Source organism: Vulpes vulpes, chromosome 15 (assembly GCF_048418805.1).
Source record: "Vulpes vulpes isolate BD-2025 chromosome 15, VulVul3, whole genome shotgun sequence".
Lineage (NCBI taxonomy): Eukaryota > Metazoa > Chordata > Mammalia > Carnivora > Canidae > Vulpes > Vulpes vulpes.
The window spans coordinates 77,889,839-77,908,945 of NC_132794.1; the positions used below are offsets into that span (position 1 = coordinate 77,889,839).

Genomic DNA, 19,107 nt, shown 5'->3' on the forward strand with positions numbered 1-19,107 from the left:
CTTTGGGATGTACCCAAAATGCATCTGTACTGGACTTTATAGGACTGAAGCAGTGTTCAAGAACGATCTTGTCTTTGTTCATCCCCAACATCCTGCACTATGTAACTCCCCCATCTACTTGGCTCTGGCCCCAGAGCCTCAGACCCTCAGCAGGACCATCTGCAGGTGGGGTGTGAGTCCCAGGGCCCTGGGTTCTTGAGGGTATGGGGCAGCAGCTAGGGAGAACTGTGAGACCCGGCACACCCCTTGTAAGAGCCTGCAGCCCCAGGCCAGAGACCAGACAGGAGCAAGTGCTTCCTGAGTGCCTGATACCGGCCTGGGACTCTTCTAGAAGCTGCAGACCCTTAGGTGGACAAGACTGAAGGACACACCAGCCCTCCTAGGACTCTTTCATCTTTGCAAAGACTCTGTGGTCCTATTACTTCCTGCATTTTACAGACGAGCAAAGGGAGGCACAGAGGGATTAGGAACGTGCTTGAACTCAACACCTGGAATTCCAAGGCCCCCCGCTCTGGGCTCTGACCCAGCCCATGCTCTTGTCACCACTCATGGACAAGGCAGCCCACATGGGCCAGTCTGACAACGGTCATGGCAAAGCCCCCAAGGACCTCAGAGTGGAGGGCAGGGCTCTGAGAGCTAGAGCCCAGATGGGCTGTGTCCTCACCGATGGGATATGTGGCATCCGGGCAGACCAGGAGGCTGGAGAGGCCCGTGTGTCCCAAAGCTCAGGAGCAAGCTTGTGGCGAGCAAGGAGACAAGGAGACAAGCTCGTCAGGAGCCCAGGATGCCTTCTGGAGCCCTCTCTGCACACACAAGCCCTGCTCCTTCAGGCCCGCACAGCTACTGGGCAGCAGGGCTGCAGAGGCGGAGGGGAGCGGAGCCGGGGCAGAGCCCAAAGACAGAGAGGCCATGCCGGTGACTCAGTGGCCTGCAGTGGTCACCCCATAGCACAGGGTGGGGGCACTGCCACTGAGGTGGGGAAAGTGGGGAGGGGGAGCCGAATGCCAGCAGGGAGGTTTTCTACAGAAGCTTCTCTGAACCGGTGTCTCAAGATGACTCAGGAGAAAGAGATCCAGGACTCCAAGAATTTGATGTAGTTACTTGCTTATCCTAAATAAATCCTCACTTTTGTACCTCATCTTGACCTCTCGTTTTCCCTTAAGAGAGCCACTCATGTCCCATATGCTTCATTCAAGTTTCCCACCAAACTTGGACCCATCACGCCCAGAGCTAGGCAGGAGCACTCATGTACAGCTGTGCCCCGGCCTAGAGTCCTGCCCCGATGACGCTCCAAGCCGGCTCGTGTGTTTATTTCTGCGTCGTTTCATATACCTACCTTCAGCTTTTTAAGAAACAGCCACAACTGATTTCCCAAGTGACGTCACCGTTACATTCCTGCCAGCACACACCGGAGTTCCAGGAGTTCCACTTCTCGCCAGAATGTCTTCATCTGGTTCTGGTACCAGGGTCACTCTGGCCTCACAGAATAAGCTGGTAACTATTTCCTTCTTTTTATTTTTTGGGAAGAGTTCAAGTACATTTGCTATTTATTTCATACTTTAAAAATTTGATAAAATGCAATGGTAACGCCACCTAGACCTGGAGTTTTCTTTGTGGGAAGGTTTTTAATAACAAATTCAATTTCTTTAATATATACACGTGGGCAGCCCCGGGTGGCTCAGCGGTTTAGCGCCACCTTCAGCCCAGGGCATGATCCTGGAGACCCAGAATCGAGTCCCACATTGGGCTCCTTGCATGGAGCCTGCTTCTCCCTCTGCCTGTGTCTCTGCCTCTCTCTCTCTCTCTCTGTGTCTCTCATGAATAAACAAATAAAATCTTTTAAAAATATGTGTGTGTGTGTGTGTGTATTTCTTCTTGAGTGAGCTTTGGTAGTTTGTGTTTTTCAATTAATTTCTTTCATCTTAGTTGTTACATGTATTGGAAGAAAGTTATCTATAAAACATCCTTATTATCCTTTAAATATCTGAAGAATCTGTAGTAATGTCACCTCTCATTTCTGATGGTAATTGTATCTTCTTCTTTTTTCCCCTCTGATCAGTATTGCAAGAGACTTACCAATTTTTTTGATCTCAAAAACCTAGCTTCTTATTTTATAGATTTTGTTTAATATGTTTCTGGTTAGCAAATTTTTTTAAAAGATTTTATTTATTTATTCATAGAGACACACACAGAGAGAGAGGCAGAGACATAGGCAGAGGGAGAAGCAGGCTCCATGCAGGGAGCCCGACGTGGGACTTGATCCCCGGGCTCCAGGATCACACCCCTGGCTTCAGGCGGTGCTAAACCGCTGTGCCACTGGGGCTGCCCAGCAAAATTTTTAAAAGATTTTATTTATTTATTTGAGAGAGACAGAGCATACAAGTGAGGGGAGGGGAGCAGAGGGAGAAGCAGACTCCCCCTGAAAAGGGAGGCCCACTTGAGGCTCAATCATGACCTGACCCCAAGGCAGAGATGCTTAACCAACTGAGCCACCCAGGCAACCCCAGCAAACTTTTAAAGGCTAGACAGTAAATATTTTAGGTTGTAAGGCCATATGGTCTCTTCCATAACCACTCACTCTGCTGTTATAGCTAAAAAGCAGCCACAGACAATATGTAAACCAAGGGGCACAGTTGTGTTTGTGTAAAGCTTCATTTCCAAAAAGAGGGAACCAACCACAGGTTGTAGTCTGCAAATGTCTATTCTAGTTCACTGATTCCATCTCTAATCTTTAGGACTTTTTCTCATCTGTCTACTTCGGGTTGAATCAGGTCTTCTTTCTCTAGGTGCTTACAGTGATCAGTGCTATACTTGTTCTTTTTTATTATTATTATTATTTATTTATGATAGTCACAGAGAGAGAGAGAGAGGCAGAGACATAGGCAGAGGGAGAAGCAGGCTCCATGCTCCGGGAGCCCGACGTGGGATTCGATCCCGGGTTTCCAGGATCGCGCCCTGGGCCAAAGGCAGGCGCCGAACCGCTGCGCCACCCAGGGATCCCCTGCTATACTTGTTCTAAGTAATGCTTACAGAAACCCCCAAATTTTGGTATGTTGTGTAGTATTCATTTTAGTTCAGCTCAAAACATTTTCAATTCAAAATAACTTCCTTTTAGATTTCTTCTTTGACCTATGAGTTATCTGGAAATGTGTTAGTCTCCAAGTTGGGGGAATTTTCCAGAGATCTTTGTTACTGATTTCTAATTTAATTCCACTGTGGTCAGAGAACACATGTATGATTTGAATTTCTTGAGGACTTGGTTTTGCCCCAGAGTATGGTCTGGTAAGTGTTCTTCGAGCATTGTTTCTGAAGAGAAATTTGCAGACCCCTTCATGTTGGTTCCTCTGCATGTAATGTGTCTTTCTTCTTTTTCAGCTCCTGAGCCATCCGATTGTGATGTGCCTCAGTATAGTTTTCTTCATGTTTCTAGTATTTAGGACTCATTGAGCTTCTTAGATTTCTGGGTTTATAGTTTTCATAACATTCGGGAAATTTGGGGCCATTACAGCTTCAAATATATTCTTCTGTCCTCTCTCCCCATTTTGAGCTTTCAAGTATATTAGGCAAACCTGAAGTTATCTGACAGCTCACTGATACTCTTGTTTGTTCTTGTTAAATTCTCCTTTCTCCATGTTTTATTTTTGGATAGTGCGGTGGGTAGAACAATAGTCCCCAAAGACACTTCCTAGGCCCCAGGACCCGTGACGGTGGTAGGCTCCATGTTCTCTAGAAGTGAAAGTCCTGCTACCACTTTTAAGGATCTACTACATGTAAAACACTGTGCAAGGTGCTTAACACACATAGTCACACTTAGTCCTCATGAACACCGTAGGAAGGAGTGTTACTGACCCAGATGAATAAACTGAAGCCCTGAAAAGTTAAATATTTAGCTCACGAGCAAGTTGAAGGGCCAGGATTCAAACCAAGGTTTGTTCAAGTATGCACTCATTCTCTATTTATAATACAAACCCTCTTCTGGAAGCAAAGGGGAATGCAAGGAAGATAAAATAGGTCATTAAGGCAAACTCTGGGATTTTCTACAGCATTCAATTATTTATGCAAACTTTTTTCTCTACTGCTCAGGAAAGAGGTGTATGAGATTTAAAGAAAAAAATCGCAGTAGCCAATTATTTCAGGAAGACATGCATCATTAAAGCTGAGGGTCTCGTGCTCCTGTTTTAGGTTTTTCCGTGTCCTTTTAAAAACAGTCTGTGCAGCCCCTGTGCTTCCATTCCATCCTGATACATGTCACAGGCCTCTGAGGACTCCCTGAACAGGGCTGAGCCTGACCTGGGGTGTGCCCTCAGCTCCACCAGGGGGAGCCCAATGCCTTACCCTCCCCAAGTGTCAGTCACACCCCTGGAGGGTGAAGAAAATCTAGGTTGGCTGCTACCTTCTCTGGAGCTTAGTTTAGCACCAGGCCTCTAGCAAGTGCTCTTTAAATGCTCACTTTTATTATCACCTTCAACTAAATACGACAGAGTGCAGAATTTTCCCACCTCAGCACTACTGACATTTCTTCCTTGTGGTGGTGGTGGGTGGTCTCGTGCAGAGGAGGAGTTTTGCAGCATCCCCCACCGCTTGCCACCGATGCTCACAGCAGACTGTCCCTCCCAGGCTGACCACCGAAAAAAATCTCTATAGGTTGCCAAATGTCCCTTGGGGGCCAAAGCTGCCCCCAGTTAAGAATCAGACATGGAGCAACCAAATGTATACCTCCTCTGAGTCTAAATGTCTTTTATGATTCTACACGTGTGTGATGTCCCACAGGCACAGAATGGCCGGTCTGAAAATCATCACGACCTTGTCCACCATCCCAGCTTCCTCTTGTGCTCCCACCTCAGTGCTGGGCAATCGGGTACCTCAGCAGAGAACTGAGGTCACCTTTTCCCTCCCCTGCTCCCCAGAGTGACCCACACTGTCCTCTGGGGGGCTCATGCAGTCTCAGGACTTTCTGTGCCATCCCCATGCTGTTGACTTCCAAGTTCACTGTCCTCTGCCCTCCAGACTCACTAAACACTGCCCACCCCCACAGCTCTACTGGGATGTCTCCAGCCACCTTCCACTTAGCAAGAACAAAATCCATCTCTGGATCTGCCCCACCCTGCCCTTCTCTGGTCAGGGTGACTCCCTCTTCTAGCTACTCAAGCAGAAACCAGATGCATCCTCAGCTCTGCTCTTTCACATTTCACATCTATTCCTATCAGTAAGTTCCACTGGCTCTTCTGTCAAAAGATACTCAGAATCTGACCACTGTTCACTGTTGGACCTGGTCCCAGCCACCATCCTTCCTGGATTACTGGCATGGTCTCCAGACCCCTATGGTCTGTTCTCAATATGGCGGCCACAATGGCCCAGTAAGACCCAAACCAGCTCACACACCTGCCCTCAAAGCAAAAAGTGCCCCTGTTAGCAGAGTCCTCGTGAAGATCTTCCAAGCCATTCCCCCCCACTCCCTGCCCTGCCCCAGCCCACCCTCCCCAGCCCTCCAGCTACTCCTCTAACTTCATGGCTGCTCTCTCCTTAGCTCTCAGCCATTACTCCCATTACTCAAACCACCAGGCACACCCTGGCCTGAAGGTCTTTGCACCAACAGCTCTTGCTGTTGCCTGGGGGAGCTGTTCTCCCAGACACAACCTTGCCTCCTTCAGGTCTGTCCTCAAATGTCACCTTCTTAGGGAATTTGTCCTGATCACCTATTTAAACGTCATCACCCACTGCAACCCATGCCCCTTCCCAGCCTTAATTTTTCCACAGCACTTATCACAATCCAGTACACATATAATTTATGTGTTTATTATAATTTATGTATATATGTGATGTGTTTATTCATAATGTTTATTTTTGGTCCACCCTCATTTTGTCTATCTTAGCAGCAACTCTAGCACACCAAGCAGTGACTGGCCAGGGAGGGCATGCAGAGAGTCTGTGATGAAGGCTAACTGCAGCAGCAGCAGAACCAACATGATGGATGCACACATAGCGCTCGCACTAAGGTAGGCATGATGTTAACGAATAGATGAGCATATGTCTGAACACTCATGAACGAAGTGGTAACATTATCTCCATCTTACAGGAAAGGAAACTGAGGTCCAGAGATGTTTAGAAACATGTCCAAGCTGTAAAATCAGTCCCTAGGCAAACTGGTTCCTAACTCTGTCCCCACTAGGTTCAAGGGACTGGCCCCCAGGTGACCCAGCCAGGACCCTAACCCAGCTTTTCCTGTTCCCAGCTGGGCTTTCTTCCCCTCTGAGTTCCTCAATTTAAGAAACTCTTTTTGTGCTTGAGTCTCTCTTTCCACCCACGCAAGGGGCTTCAGGGGAGAGGAGGTGACTCCAAAATGCAGTGGATCCTGGCAGGGGTTCCAGGACAGGAACCCCTCTCTCTCAACTTTTCTGTATAAAAATTTTATAATAAAAAGAAAAAAAATAATTTATGAAAGCATTTTTTAAACCACTGTAGCACATAGGACTCATTCTAGGACATTCAGGTGAAAAACATGGTCATTCTGATGTAATTAATCAAACACTGTATCAGGCCAGCAATTATGGAAAATTGTTTAAAAAATAAAAGAAGTTACTATTTAAAGGTGACAGTAACTGCAATGTATGACCTGTCCCTGGGCCTTCCGTCTTTCTACTAGGAGCCCAGGGGAGTGGGGAGCCCCAGGTGATGGATTCCCAGGGGTGAAGGCCCAGTATGAGAGTATGGCTGTCTGAGGCAGTGTGGTCCAATGGAAATATAATGCAAGCTACACGTATATTTTTATTTTTTTTTTAATATTTTATTTTATTTGCTGCACGTATAATTTTAAGTGTCTTGGTAGCTACATTTAAAAAGTATAAAGAAAAAAGAAAAAAGAAAAAGTATAAAGAGACAGGTATTATACAAATTATTTTGTATAACAAATTTACCCCAACACAACCAAAATAGTACCATTCAACCTATAATTGATAATTTTAATATATTTTTTATACCAGGTCTTCAAAATCTAGTGTATATTTTGTACTAACACCACATCCAGGCTAGCCCATTTCAAGTGCTCAGTAGCCATATGTGCTAGTGGTTACAGGCCAGTCTCCAAGCTGGGGCAGGAGGGGAGAGGGAGAACCTCCACCCCCAGACCTGTGGAGACTGTGGGGGGCAGGAGTGCAACGAGCCAGGCCCCGGAGCCAGCTGGCCTGGTCTTCAGGGGCTGCGTCCCTGCGCCTCCCTGACAGCCCACACCAGGCTGAAGCCAACCCCTGTCCAAGCCGCCCCTCCACTCCATCCTCTGTCTCCACTCATTTCTCTTGACCTGGTTGGAGTCACCAAACGAATGCCACATGCCCCTCAAGGGTTAGTCACCCCTGGCCTAGTGTCTCCACAGACTGCCCACTTAGCCCTGGGCTGACATCTGTTCCTCTTTAGACGCCTGGCGGGGCAGAAGGGCTTGGTGCAGCGGGCAGGGGTGTGGGGCAGGGGAGCAGCATGCAGGGGCTGTGGCTGCTGTGTGCTCCCTGGGCCCTGGGCAGGGCCCTTTCGTCTCCTTTGGGGAACTTCTGCACTTGTCAGTGACCCAAAGCCAGGACTGTTGGGGGCGGGGCGAGGAGGCCTTCCCTCCCCCCCAACCGTGGGGCCCTCCCACCTCCCTGCAGGGGCCCAGGGGCTGCAGGGTTTCCCAGGGGGGAAATCCCGCTGCAAGTGCCCTGCACCAGCCACCTTGCGTGCTCCCACCCACAGCTCAGCAAGTGCCTGCAGCCTCCCGTTGGCTCTATCCAGTCCCCCAGTTCCCTAGGGCCCCAGATCACCCGCCAACTCTGGGCCTCAGGGTCCTCTCCAAGTGGAGACCTGGAGGACCCACCTCGGGGGGGGGGGGGGGGGGGGGTTGGTGGGAATTCTATGAACATCAGCACTTACTGGCCATAGAATCTTTCAGTCTCACCAAAATGAGGCCAATAACCGGATCTACCTGGTGAAGTTCTGGTGGGGACTGACGGAGACGAGGAAGCCGGAAGCTGGGCAGGCCACCTGCACAGGCTGTGGAAGGCACCATAATCCCTGCCTTAGGGAAGTCAGGGCCCCCAGGTCTTCCAGTTGCCCAGGGCCACCCAACTGGCACAATCAGGACTTGAACTTAGCTGTTTGGTGGGACTCTTTCCATGAGATTAGCTGTCATTCCTATGGTGTCTCCACTATCCTTGAGAAAGAGAGGTGGATACAGCCCCCTTACCAACCTGGCTAGCTCTCCTGCATCACCCATTCCTTCCAGGAGAGGTGTCAGAAGGTTATTTCCTAAAGCTCCGGGGCAGGCAATGGGCTCTATACACTGGTGAGCTGTTATGCTGGTGCTGCTGGTGGTGCCATCTGTTTATGTGCCCATCTCTCCCTCCCCATTTGTCCGTCCATCCATCCATCCATCCATCGGTCCATCTCTTCAACAAAAAAAGCAGCCAATTAAGAACAAAGCACATCTGCTTAAAACTCTTCAGAGGGCCTACTGTTCTTGGAATAAAATCTAACTCTCCTGGGATCTTGGGGTCCCAGGTTCCCTGACCACGTATCCTCCCACTTGCCCACCCTTCCAGCCATCAGCCATTTGGGTTCCCTTTGTCTTCTTCAGACTCACCCTCTTCTGCTAGTGTGTACTTAGGGGCACTCAGGATGTCTTTCTCCCAGTTCCCTGTGGGGCCAGCTCCCTTGCACCTTCACATCTCAGCACCGATGTCAACTACGGAAACACTCCTCTTCCCCACATGGGAACCTCTGCCAAGTAACTGTCCCTTCCACCCAATTACAATCCTACTTTTTTTCTATAGAGTTTATCACACTGGGAAATTAGCTTATTTATACTTATTTATACATTATACTTGTTTATTGTGTCTCTGCTAAAGGATGCAAGTTTCATAGAAGCAGAGCATTCCTCCCTTGGTCTGGCCAGTATCCCCAAAGACTTGTCCAGTGTCTGGAAAAGGGTGGGAGTTCAATGAACAGCAGTGGTCACTGTGGGGACACATGGAAAGCTCCGTGGAAGTGACAAGCAATCTCTCTTAGTACAACATCCAAGTTTTATTGGGTCTTTACAATATTCTGGGCCTGGTTTCTGCAAACTGCATAGTGGAGCTCATTATTTTAGCTTTACAATGACCCTAGGTGGTACAATTATGAGAGCCACTTTGCAGATGAGAAAACAGAGGATGAGTAATTTGTCTGAGGTCACATGGCTAACCAGGTACCGCTTCCCAATGGCCCTGGTCAACAAGGAGAAATCGCCTGCTAACTGGTCCCCTAGAGTTTTGGCCACTCATACCCCACTCTCGTGGGCGAAGGATCTGAACCCAGGCAGTCAGGCTGCACTGTGTCCTGGCTCCATTCCTGTGGTGGCAGCATCTGAGACAGCCCCCAGTGAACCCTGCTTCCTGGTGTCACACCCTCTGGAACATGGGCTGAACCTAGTAACTTGCTTCCAATGAATAGAAATGGCAAAAGGTGACAGATGCCACCTCTGAGATTAGGTTCCAAAGAGACTGAGGTTTGTGTCTTATGTGTCCTAGATGGCAGCAGCCCTCAGCCAGGGGATGAAAGGAGGCTGACAACCCACTTCTCCATTTCTAGAAAGCCTTTTTATTGTCATAAATTTGAGAGAAAAAGGAGACAAGGGAAGGTAGTGTCTACTCAGCCTCCCCGCTCTGCTCCATCACCAGGGCAGCCCGGCCTGCCACAGGCCCAGTGAGCCTCAGTTCTGGCACCACCTATCACTGAAGAGATGCTGGCCCGGGGGCTAGGAGGGGTGGAGGGCAGACCATCAGGTGTCCCAGTGACTAGAGGAAAGACTCAGTTCCCCATGGATCTTTGAGGGCTCTCTTGACTCTGTTTCTCCAAGGAAAAACCTTACAAGGCACTTGACAACATTTAACATCCATTTTGATGGGCATTTTATATTAAATAAAAATAGATGGAGCCTTCTTCAACATGAATATACCAAAGCCAACACTGTGTGTTCAGTGGAGACAAGAGCAGCATTGCCATCAAGGCCAGAGACAATACAAGCATACCCACCATCTTCACTATTACTTAACATTTTCCTGGAAGTCTTAGGCAGTGCAATTAGATTGGAGGAAGAACCTACAGCAATCAAAGCTGGAGGCAAGGGTACAGTGTTATTATTATTGCTATCGTTATTTAAATATGTGGAAAACCAAAGTCAAGGAACTGAAAATGATTGCAAGCAATAAGAGAATTCAGTAAGGTGGTCAGACACAGAATTAATATACAGAGACCACAAGCTATTTATAAATTAGAAGAAACAGAAATACCATCAGGTAAGTAGGAAAACCCACATAATAGAATACCAATTCACCCTGATTTCGTCTGCATGTTTAACACAAGAAAATACTCACAGCAAAAAAATTTAGAAAAGAAAGAAAAAGAAAATACAGCATTTCTTTTTAAGTTAAACAAGTTGATTCTAAAGTTTATAACAAAAACAGCAAATGCATTTTGGAAAAAAAAAATGAAGTGAGACCAATTTATTAAAATGGAGTCGAGGATCCAGCTACAAAAGTAAAACCAGCAAGGTCCCTCAGTACATAAACAGAGAAAGACTCAAATACGCACTGGAGTTTGGAAACAAGAGTTATTTCAAGTGGGCGAGGACAAGACATTATTTTTTTTTAAGATTTTTATTTATTTATTCATTCATGAGAGACACACAGAGAGAGGCAGAGACATAGGCTGAGGGAGGAGAAGCAGGTTCCATGCAGGAGTCCAATTCAGAACTGGATTCCAGAACCCCGGGATCACATCCTGAGCCGAAGGCAGACACTCAATCACTGAGCCACCCAGGCGTCCCAACAAGACATTATTTAGTAAATGGATGAGAGACAAAGGGATAGCCACCTGGAGAAAAATGATGGAGTTGGATCCTTATATTACACCTTATAACAAAATAAAAATTCCCCATGGATCAAAGGTTTAAAGATGAAGCATGAAACCACAGAAGTACCAGGATCAACCGTGGGAGGAATTTCATATAAGCTCCGAATTGGGGAAGGCCTTACGAGAGAGACCACAGAAAATTTTCACTCCACAGAAGTTAAAAATATTTGCATGGCAAAGAAAAGACAAATGACAAAAGGAGGTGAAAGGGATAGGCAGTCATCAAATGTGATGCTCTGTGGGTGTTGAAAACCATGAGGATGTGCTTAATCCCCAGATTTGGAATGTTCTCTGCTAGATACTGTTAGGTGAAAAATGCAATAATATGTGACCATTTTTGGACAGGAAAGAGGTGGGGGGGGAAGGAGTATGGAAGAGATATTTATTTGTTTGAATATATGCAAAGTATCTCTAGAAGGAACGGGAAGATGACTCCATTGGGAGTAGCGGCTTTTCTGGAGAGGGAAGCAGGTGACACAGAGACACTGGCTTTCTGCCCTCTGAAATTTGGATGATGTTACCTATTTTAAAAACTAAGTGGCAAGATAATTTATTTTTTGACTTTTAAAAAATGACAGTAGAATTTAATATAAAGTGACAAGTAAAAAAAGCCTCATATCACCTGTGGGCTATGGAGGCAATGAGGTGTGGGCTGCAGGCTGTCTCTTCAGCAGGGAATCAGCCTAGGTGGGCCTACTGGCACCTGGGAGTCACTCAGAACAAGGTGGGGGGACAGTGAGAGTTTGGGGGTAGAGGAGGGAGGGGACCAGCTCACCAAGGGATGGGAGGGGGTGCAGCTGGAGGTACCAAGCTGAGGGCGCCCCTTACCATGTTGGTAGAAGTGAATTTTTGTATCTCTTTGGGGAGCAGTTTGACAATATCTATACAAAATTTTAAATTTTGCTAGGGGCTAGCAATCCCTTCCTTCCAGGGAATTTACTCTGCAGGTAAATTCACTCATGTGGATAAGGAGGCAGCAAGAATAAACTGGGAACAACTTAACAGTCCATTAAGTTACATAAATAATATATTATAATTAAATAAATTATGTATCCCAAAAAAGAAGGTAGCAGGACACGTGATAGGGGATAATACATTACTACGGATAAAGCACAAAGCAGTATGCCAAGTATACTGCTATCGGTGAGTCACACACGCACACGGGCATGGTTGTGCGAGCCCATTTCTGGAAGGACAAGCAGGATACGGGGACCTGGGCTTGTAAGGAGAGGAGGCAAGAGCTCAGGCACAGAGAGGCTCACTTCTCCCTAAGGACCCTTTCAAGTGTACGCGTGCCGGTATTGCTACATGCACAGATTACGTTCTTGAATAAAGATTGCTAAGGAAGTGACACCTTCCTGTGTTTGGTCCTGGAGAAGTTAGACCTGTCTGCACTTTGAGTACTTTTTTTTTTTTTTAAAGATTTTATCTTTAATCTTTACACTCAATGTGGGGCTCCAACCCACAATTCCAAGACCTAGAGCCATGTGGCTCCACCAACTGAGCCACCCAGGCGCCCCTTGAGTACTTTTAATTTAGGGAAATGCCCCAAATATCCTCCAAATGGTTTGAGCTCCAACTTCCCCTCTTGTCAGCCTACCCCACAGCAGAGGTTCATTTCCCAAAACCAGCATCCCCCTGGGAAATCTTTTGTGGTTCTGGGGATGTTGGGGCTTTTAGGGAATCCATACTGACCTTGCCCCAGGGAGTACCCAGGGGAGAATCCGGACTGTGACTTTCCTCACAGGGACAATTGCAGAAGTGAAGGAAGAATGCAGGGCTGGAAATGCGCCTGGCCATCAGGCCTCTCCCTTCCCTGGTGAGGATTCCACACCTTGGCCTCTCTCCTCTGCCTTCAGGATGTGTCCCAGCTCACTGCTTCCCACTGCGGCTCCTCTGTGGTCAGCGGAGTGTGCCTTTTCAGGCCAGCCAGTAGGCACCCCCCATCTTGCCGGCCACTAGGGCACTCAGCCGGACTTCTTGTTTCTGGGATATACGAGTTGCTTCATGCCTCACTATCTTTTGTACATGCTGCTCCCTCTTCTTGGGACACCTTTCCACTGTGCCCATTTGGTAAACTCCTACTCATTCATCAAGACCATCTCAAATACTTCCATTTCTTCATCTTCCTTAACTGCTCCCCTGGCCCATTCCCAGTTTTCCATATCACATTCTCCCTTCCACAAGTATGTATTAAAGGTCTACCATGAGGGCGCCCAGGTGGCTTAGTGGTTTAGCACCGCCTTCGGCGCAGGACCTGATTCTGGAGACCCGGGATCGAGTCCCATGTCGGGCTTCCTGCGTGGAGCCTGCTTCTCCCTCTGCCTGCATCTCTGCCTCTCTCTCTCTCTCTCTCTGTCTCTCATGAATAAATAAATAAAATCTTAAAAAAAAAAAAAAAAAAGCTTAGGAAAGATTCCAGAGGTCTGGGGGGTGGGGACTGTGACCACAGTTTGAGAACCATGTACACAGGGCGCCTGCCACCAATACCTCAGGCCTACCTGGCTTTGGTCTCCTGATCACCGTAGGGCAGCCAGGCCTGAGCAGTCAGGCTGCATGGCCAGGCCTGGAAAACACCACTGATGGTGAGGCCACGGCCCCCTGACCCCTACCCCCACTTAAAAATAACCTTTGTGGAGGAAAAAAAACAAACAAACAAGTGAAAAATAGCAATGTATTAAAATAGAGCATGCTAATTGGCAGAGGAAGAGCAGGTTCTGCACTGCTCAAGGGAGAAGAATTGTGAGGGAAGAGGGGCAGGCCCGACACAGGATGGAAACAATGTGATTTATGCCGAGTGACATGGAGGGAATAATGGCTTAATTCATTATTCTAGGAATAGACACGGGCATTAACATTTATGAAGCGCCTCCTCAGTCCAACGTCCCCACAAACTCTGGGAGTTAAGTTATCTGAGGTGTGCGTGTGCCGGACAGGACCACCATGTTGGGGGTAGCTGGGCCCATGCTGCCCAGGCTGCCAAGGGCTTGTAGCTGCCCAACAGGATGATGCAGGAGAAGCCAGGGGTCAAGGCTCCCAAGCCCCGTGACCTACATGTGGTGGAAGCTTGATGCGCATCCAGAAGCCCCTCAGGCCACCCCCAGCCCCGGTCCCATCCTCCTGGGCTCCTTTCTAGGCCTCTTGGGGTATGAGCTACACCCTCCTGGGCTCCCTTCTAGGCTTTTCAGGGTATGAACTGCACTCGTACTTCTCCTACCCCTGACGGAGCATTTTGCTCTGGGTAGGTGCATCAACACTCTGTTAAACAAGTGAATAAAGCACTGTGTGCTTTGAGGCATTGTTATTAACTGCAGGAAATGGGAGTCTTTGCTGGTCTACATTGCTACTGAGTGTCGCCCCACTCACCCCACTGTCTTAGCCAGGCCTCCTCTAAACCCAAGCCCAAACAAGGGCTCCTGCGTGCATGGGGTGGGGGGCTTGGTGGGAGGTTGGGAGCTAACCCAGGGAGAGGGACAGGGCAGGAGCCGGCAAGTGGACAGAGCCCAGGAGGAGTGGGAGGGAGCAGCTGCTGCTCTGGAGTCCTGGGGGCTCCAGCCTGCTGTCCTGGTGGAGTGCCACCTCGGGAACGCCCAGCCCAAGGGTGAAGGGGAGCACTAGCCATCAGCTCTACCTACCCACTGGGGGTGGAGGGCTGGTGTTTTAACGTCCCTCCCCCACCCCATTCTGAAGACCAGGGCCTGGGGAGCACTGGGAGGGAGGCTCCTCCTCTCAAAGGGGCCACAGGTGCTTGGGGAGACCCTACTGTGTCAGCTCTGTGCTTGGCACGGCACAGGGGAAGTGCAGAGTGCTGAACAAGACAGGCGAGGCCCCATCCTCCTGGGCCTTCTTCCAAGGGTGGAAGGGACACAGGACAAGGAAGCAAACAAAGGAAGAAGGCAAGCTCAAGTGGGGTGACTGAGGCAAGATGGGGTGCGGTTGCTACTTAAGCAGGGGATCAGTAAAGGCCTGCCTGAGGGGGGACCCTTGAGTCAAGCACTAAGTGACTAGAGGGGTTGGTTTTCCTGCCCTGATCTGGTCCAGGCACAGAGGGTTGGGGGTGGGCAGCAATTGCAAAAGCCCCGGGGTAGGAAGAGTCCTGAGGTCTTCTGTGTGGCTCAGTGCACCCAGGAAGGGGTGAGTCAGTCAGAAAGTAGGTAGGAGGTGGTGGCAGGTATCCAGGGTGGAGATGCAATGGTGCGGGCCAGGCAGGGAAGGGGGCAGGGGGTGACCAGCGCCTGGGTTCGGGATCTGTCTTGGTGTTGGTAGCGATTCAGAGGAAGATCAGAACAGGGATCAATTTCCAGGCCCTGGGCCCAATGCTGGTAAGAGGAGTGGGTGTCCCATGTCCTACCACACCCTGCTCATTGTCTCCAGAAACTACACACTTTAGACAAAATTTAATAAATAAAATCACTTTGTAATTGTAAGCACCAATTTTAAAAATGCCAGTGGCTCCCTTCTCATCCCCTTCCCAACTGAACTCCACCTGGGCTCAAGCCCAGCTGCTTGAAGAGCATGGACTGTGGAGGGAAGTCTGCCCGCTTCTCGGCAGTTAGCTCTGGGACCTCATGCTCCCAGGCTGGCATCAGGGGGAAGGACTGGGGTACAGGGCAGGGCTGAGTGTCACTCAAGGGCCCAGGCCAGATTCTTCCCGCTGACACCAGGTGGTGGCGGTCAGCCCACAGCTGTGTCTCCATCTCACCTCTTAACAGGAGTTCTTACTTGTCCCTAGATTGGAGGCAGCCCTTCTGAGCTGGTGTTTGAGAACTGCCACCCTGAAAGACATTTTCGGATTGATCATGGCACAGCCTGAAAATCCTGCCAGGCAGCCTGCTAGGAACTGGGAACACAGATATTAAGCCCTGGTCCTCAGGGAGCTAAGGTCAGTCACAGACTGGGAAGCAATCCAGGAAGACAAATTAGCAACAAGGACGTTGGTTCCCTACTCCAGAATCTGGGAGGAGACCCACCTGAGGGGTGGAAGCTCCTGCTCTTTATTATGGAGGTCATCAGCCCCTTCCCTTGTTCAGCATCATAACACCTCTACCTCACAGGCACTCTCCCTGGTGGGGCGGTGGGGGGAAGGGAGGAAGCTTGCAGGCTGCTCCTCACCTCCAGCAGCCTGGAGCAGCAAGCAGAACTCCCGGGGTAACCATTTCCTCGCCTCCTGGCCAAGGCCAGCGGGCACAGAGGGGCAGGTCTGGAAGGCTGCCTGGAGGCGGCTGGGGGCAAATGTAGCCACAGGCCTGTAACCAGTTCCGCTGGCTGGGGAGGAGGGCTGAGTGCAGAGGTAGGCTCAGGGAAAGGGACCTGCCAGGGGCACAGAGGTGCGGGGCCTGTGGGCTCCACAACTGTGTTCTACCCACCCAAGCCCTCACACTCACCCCAACCTCCTAGGTCCTTTCTGTGGGCTCTAGCCACTCACACAGACATTTGTTGAGCCACAAAATCTATGTTGGGCACATGAGGAAGTACCTTGGTTTTGTATGGACAGCATGGATCTCTCACTGGCATTCTTTTCCTTTGCCCCAGCCAGATGTGGGTCCACCTCCAGCAGGTGTGTGGGACCTCAACGCTTCCACTGATGTTTTCCCCACACTCTTTTCACCCAAATTCTTCTCTTAGGAAAAAAGTACAGTTTTTATAAGCTGCCTCCCTCCTGGTGGCCACGTATAGACAACCAGATGAGTAAGACGTCTTGCAAGGACGGAAGCTAAATGTGTTCTCTGTTAACCAGCACTACTCCCTGGTCCAGATCCTAGAAGCTGCCATTCACATGGCAGTCTAAGAGCATGGAACCCTCCGAAGGCAGCCACTCACCTTACAGTTTTAATGAATGGCACCCCTGGAGGATGACATTCACATTATTATTATATTATTCACACACTAATAAGTGTGTGGCATCCTTCTCCCCCTCCAGGTAGCCACTCTCATTGTAGTCTAAATGAAAGGTGCCCTCTGGTGGCACCAATTCACATTATCATTTATGTGAATCCCCACCCACCCTGCCACCAATCCTGGAGTCGCTTGACACAGTGTCCTATATGTTCTCACGTTTAAGCCTTAAGCCAACCCTGGGGAACTACTTCTCTTTCCACTTTCTACAGAAAAAAAATGCCCCAAAGTTCCCCAGTCAGAGAGCCAGAGCTGAGATTTTATGCCTTGTTTACCTGGTGTCCAGTCCTTTCCCTCTCAGCAGACTTGGAAGGCTCAAGGGGCCAAAACCTCAGCTCCTCCAGCCTCTCAGGGCTTCCTGCCCCATGCAGTCTCCCACAGTATGCCCCACATTAGGCCTTATGGATCCTGTTTTACTGATAGGGAAACTGAGCTATGGAAATGCCAAGCTCCTTGCCTAAAATGCAGGAGCCCATGAATGATGGGGGTCTTTCTGTCTCAGAGGGAGGGCATCCTGCCTTCTATAGGATGGTAAGATTCCAGTTCAGCTACCAGAGCTCCAACACCATTCACACCCAAGTGGGTATCGTTCTTCATGTGGTGTTGCTTTGCAAGAATCCCCAGACCATCCCCAAGGCTGTGAGTCTCTCACCTAGTCCTCACCCCAGGTTTGCATTGCCAGGGCTCTTGTCAAGAGTCACATGTTGGACTGCAGATGTGTGTAATGACCCGATCACTGGTCAGAGTGGCCTAGTGTCCTTCATGGCCAACTGTTACTAGGGACTTGTCAGGGACCTGCCAAGGACATTAAAAACCTTCCATGGGAGCCTGGACATCGGTCTTGGCTGACACAGCAGCTCAATGAAGGAGGTACTGGGTCCTGGCCTGCCAGGCCTTCTGGGCAGTGAATGGTCCCTCCAGCAACCACCAGACACACAGCAGGTCTGCTGCAGGCTCTTGGCCTCGGGCACAGCTTGGACAGCTAAGCTGCCTCCTTTTGGAGGAATGTCTGACTTTCTATGCAACACATGGTTAGGTGCCAGTGGGGAAAGACAAACACTAAGAAATCATCAAACCTTTTGACCAGACGGGGAGCCCAGCCATACCCATGTCCTGAAGGGGACACAGGAAGATTGGGCTAGAATATCACCATGCAGCTGGCAGCTCTGTGAGGGAGGGCCTCGAGGTTAAATGTTTGGGAACAGCTGCCCAGTGCATGGCCTGTTGGCAAGGCTATGGGGGTTCAACACGAGAAAACACTTGACCCCGTTCAGCTCCCCCCAGGTACCACAAAACACATTGCTAATAGGATCCCTGCTAACACGCTGAGGGCAGAGTAGTATTCCTGAGAATGCACTGTGGGTGCTGCTGAGGTGGGGGCAGAGAAGCAGCTGATGAGGACCTGCTATGGACACCGTCCACAGCAAGTCCTGCACACCCCCAGGCGTGCACCTGGGCCCTGGGCCTCGGTCCCCCAACTAGATCACATGCCCCCCTATTAGCATGTCAGTACCTTCAGATGCCAAAACACCAGGGCGCTGATTCTGGACAAAAGCGTTACCTCCCGGGGCCGTCCCTGATGATGACCCGACTCTTCACTCTCATCTGACCACCCAACTCTACCTGAAAAAGCCTGCGTGTGGCCTGGTGACAGGGTTGACCAGACCTGGGCTGGTGGCGGATGCCCACTGTGAGGAGCCCGCTGTCATTTACCAGGAGCTAAACACTGGCCTGCACTCCCCTGGCCGGGGCAGCCTGGCCCAGGGCCTGTTCCAGGCTGGCGTGTTGGACCAGAGTCCTACTGGACCCCTGCAAGACCCCAGGGGCCTTGCCTGGGAGTACCCAGGACGGGGACAGTCCCAGAACCCCCATGAGTGGGGCAGTGAGGTGCCCCCCAGCAGGGCCCAGACAGGAGGCGAGCACAGCAGAGCTTTGTTCCAACCTCTGCCATCGATCGCCATGCAGACGGTCTGTGAATGGCACTGTTGTGGTATTTTAAGAAGATTCTACAAATAGCACTAACTCAGAATGGGCCTCAGAGCCAGCTCATGAATGTGGGAGTGGTGAGGGCGGCCTGGCCCGGGACTCAAGGAGGACAATGAGGCCTCACAGGGGAGGTAGGACAGGATGTTGGGTGACCCTGGCCTTTCCCGGGGCTCCGTGGCCTCATTTCCCCCAGACGCACCCTGGCCCTGCCCCCATCACCCAATTCTGATGGGTGGCTTCCTGGGAATTTATTGGGAAGGATCAGCTTCCCACCCTTTCTGAATAAAAGGAGGGGATGCGACATCCTTC

The 19,107-nt window shown here is 49.9% G+C and overlaps 1 protein-coding gene across 3 annotated transcripts in view; it reads right to left on the minus strand.

Moving 5' to 3' along the window:
• Positions 1-19,107, minus strand: part of ARHGAP22 (Rho GTPase activating protein 22) — a 135,205-nt gene that overhangs the window by 31,156 nt on the left and 84,942 nt on the right. The gene's annotated exons all lie outside the window — the stretch shown is intronic.